Source organism: Capricornis sumatraensis, chromosome 20, assembly GCF_032405125.1.
Source record: "Capricornis sumatraensis isolate serow.1 chromosome 20, serow.2, whole genome shotgun sequence".
In the NCBI taxonomy this organism is placed as follows: domain Eukaryota; kingdom Metazoa; phylum Chordata; class Mammalia; order Artiodactyla; family Bovidae; genus Capricornis; species Capricornis sumatraensis.
This window is the reverse complement of record NC_091088.1, coordinates 54,179,649-54,183,559: the sequence shown is the minus strand read 5'-3', so window position 1 is coordinate 54,183,559 and position 3,911 is coordinate 54,179,649. Positions and strand designations below refer to the sequence as shown.

The window sequence follows — 3,911 nt, the reverse complement described above, 5'->3', positions numbered from 1 at the left end:
ATGAGCTCCCAGATTCGTCAGAATTATTCTACCTAGGTGGAGGCCGCCATCAACCGCCTGGTTAACATGTAACTGCAGGCCTCCTACACCTACCTCTCTCTGGGCTTCTATTTCGACCGCGACGATGTGGCCTTGGAGGGTGTGGGTCACTTTTTTTGCGAATTGGCCAAGGAGAAGCGTGAGGGCGCGGAGCGTCTCTTGAAAGTGCAAAACCAGCGTGGCGGCCGCGCCCTCTTCCTGGACATGCAGAAGCCGTCTCAAGATGAGCGGGGTAAAACCCAGGACGCTATGGAAGCCGACCTTGTCGTAGAGAAGAACCTGAATCAAGCCCTGTTGGATCTACATGGCCTGGCTTCTGCCCGCGGAGACCCCCACACCTGTGACTTCCTGGAGAACCACTTCCTAGATGAGGAAGTGAAATTCATCAAGAAGATGGGTGACCACCTGACCAACCTCCGCAGGCTGGCTGGTCCCCAGGCTGGGTTGGGCGAGTATTTCTTCGAAAGGCTCACCCTCAAGCACGACTAGGAGCTTCTGGAAACTAGTGGCCATTGAAGAACCCACCTAACATCAGGGCTACCTGAAGCCCCTCTCTGCAGCCACTAGGCAGCTTGTTAACACCCTGGAGCCCTCTCTCAAGCTTGGACCAAATGGAAACAATAAAGCTTTTTGCAGCATAAAAATAAATAAATAAATAAAGCTATATCCCCATGTCTCTGAATCATATTGATATTCTCTTGTTATTTTCCAAAAGTTTTATCATTTGCATTACATTTAGGTTGGCAATCTATCTGGAACTGATTTCTGTGTATGGTGTGAGGTGGGGTTGTTAATGTTTTTAAACTAATAGACATGGCTAATAAAATAAAGATAAATGAGTCTGCTTTCTTAAGGGGACTTCTTTCTAAAATATTCTTTCCTTATGAAAGTAAATCATCTTATTACTGAAAAATAAGAAAGTAGAAGGAGCCAGAAAAGGATAACCAGCTCAAATTCAGCTGACAAACCTGAATTTGAATCCTGGTTTTGCCATTTCTTGGCTGGGTAACCTTGGACTAGTTCCACTCTTCTCTTAGTCTCAGCGTCCTAATCTCTAAAATGGGTTCAGTGATGGCTACTTTCTTTTTTAAGATTTTTTTTTAATGTGGACCAGTTTTAAAATTTTTAATTTATTTTTAATTGGAGGATAATTGCTTTACAATATTGTGTTGGTTTCTGCCATACATCAACATTGAACCAGCCATAGGTATACACATGTCCCCTCCACCTTGAGTTTCCTTCCCACCTCCCGCCCCACTCGGCACCCTACGTTGTCACAGAGCACCGGGCTTGAGCTCCCTGTGCCGTAAGCAAATCCCCACTGGCTGTCTATTTTACCTATGGTAATATATATGCTTCAGAGCTGCTCTCCCAGTTCCTCTCATCTTCTCCTTCTCCCACTGTGTCCAAAGTCTGTTCAGTGTGTCTGCGTTTCCATTGCTGCCCTGCGTATAGGCTCATTAGTACCATTTTTCTAGATTGCATGTTGTTGTTCATTCCCTGAGTTGTGACCAACGCTTTGCAACCCCATGGACTGCAGTATGCCAGGCTTCCCTGTCCCTCACCATCTCCCAAAGTTTGCCCAAGTTCGTGTCCATTGCATCGGTGATGCCATTCAGCCATCTCATCCTCTGACACCCTCTTCTCCTTCTGCCCTCAGTCTTTCCCAGATCAGTGACTTTTCCAATGAGTTGGCCATTTGCATCAGGTGGCCAAAATACTGGAGCTTCAGCTTCAGCATCAGTCCTTCCAATGAGAATTCAGGATTGATTTCCCTAAAAATTGACTGGTTTGATCTTCTTGCTGTCCACGGGACTGTCAGCAGTCTAGATTCCATATATATGTATTAATATATGATAGTTGTTTTTCTCTTTCTGACTTACTTCACTTTGTATAATAGACTCAAGGTACATGATGTGGACCATTTTTAAAGTCTTTATTGAATGTGTTTGCACATTGCTTCTGTTTCATAGTGTTTTTTTTTTTTTTTTTTGCCTTGAGCCATGTGGGGTCTTAGCTCCCCAAACAGGGATGGAACCACAACCCCGACATTGGAAGGCAAACTTTTAAGCACTGGACCACGAGGAAAGAGGTGCTTGGTGGTGCTTCGTAAGTGCTTGGAAAGATACAGCATGTAAAGCCTATAATATAGAGTGAGGCACAAAGAAAAAACTCAATTAATAGCAGCTGTGATGATTAAAAAAGCATTTCATTTAATCACACAGTGTTCATTTACCCTTAAGCTACTGCTGGTAACAGCGGGTGTCCCTCGTTGGGGCCTTTTTTCTTAGACACTGGATCTGAGTTGAATCACGATCATCTGACATACCAATGTTATTTCACTGGACTCTTCTAAACATTCTTTTATAATGACTGTGCGATATTTCATTGTGTGGTGAAATTCACCTGTTCTTCAGAGAAGAGAAATGGCATTAATGGATGAAAAACCGGGTGTTTGGAGCCAGGTGGCCAGGGTTCAAACCCAACTTCCACATCCAGTAGCTCTAAGTCCTTTGGCTCTCTGTGCCTCAGTGTCCTCATCTGCAAAATGGGAATAACATACTGCATACTTGACATGTTTTTAGAGAATTGCTGAGAATTAGACCAGTGAGTGGCTGTCGTGAACTAAGTACAGTATCAAAAGTAGTGTTTGGTGTAAGCAGAGTCCTCAGAAATCCTAATAGAAATATTTTAGGATTTTGCAACTCACCGTAAAAGATAAAGTAGACTGATGGAGATAGTTAGATGAATCAGTAGATGTGCAATAAAGCAAGAGTAGTAAAATGTTAATGGTAGAATCTAGGTGATGAATATGTGGGTTTCTTATAAAATTCTTTCACATTTTTTGTATGTTTGAAATTTTTCATAATAAATTTTGGGAAAGTACTTGAGGGAGATCCATGTAGCTATTGCTATTGATGATCTTGGTGAAAACAGAGCAGCAGTTGCTAGGAACACTGCTGTGTGCCAGGTGCCCTGCTTAGGAAATAGCTCATGTGATGATCTGTAATGATTTGATCCTCTGTAACGCAGACTCTAGGAGGCCCATTTTATAGATAGGAAAACTGAGGTTTGGCAAAGCTTAGCAACTCACTGTGTGGCCTTCAGGTCACTGACTTGGTGGGAGGCAGAAGAGGCCTATGGGATCCAGAGGAGATGATTGATGGAGGGACAGCTCCCTTCTAGGAGGGTGGCATACTCTTCAGGGACAGGGACCTGAGCAGACAGGTCTTGGGGTCCCACCTGGGGAAGGATCCTTATTATCACAGCTGCCGTATATAAATGGAGCACTCCCCATGTGCAGGCATCACACTGAGTGCTTTGCATAAACAATCTCATTGATACTGAACCCTGGCTATTAACCTCATTTTAAAATTTTTAATTTTCACTTTGGCTGTGCTGGGTCTTCGGCTTAGTTGCTCTATGGCCTGTGGGATCTTATTCCCCAACCAAGGATCAAACCCGTATCCTCTGCATTGGAGGTGGATTCTTAACCATTGGTCGACCAGGGAAGTCCTCTAGCCCCATTTTATAGGTGGAGAAACCGAGGCTAAGAGAGATTGAACAATTTACCCAACATCATACAGCCTGTGTATAGTCAAGCTGGAACTAAGACCCTGATGTGTCTGATATGAAAGCCTGGGATGTGAACGCTTTTAGGAGAGACTCTTCCCCAGTTAGGATATTCTCTATGGAGAAATACTGTCAACGCCACCCTCAGTTTTATCCAGGGTCTGCCCACTTCCCTCCCTTCCCCAGCAGCTCAGCTACCCATCAGCTCCTTCCTGGACTGTCCTAGCAGCCCCATCTCTTGTCTCCATGCTTCCGTCCTGTCTCCACTGTCTTCCCCACGTGCAACCACAGGGACCTTG

General features: G+C 44.4%; 1 pseudogene; it reads left to right on the top strand.

Moving 5' to 3' along the window:
- Nucleotides 1-528, top strand: LOC138095829 (ferritin light chain pseudogene; annotated as a pseudogene).
- Nucleotides 529-3,911: the final 3,383 nt, after the last annotated feature.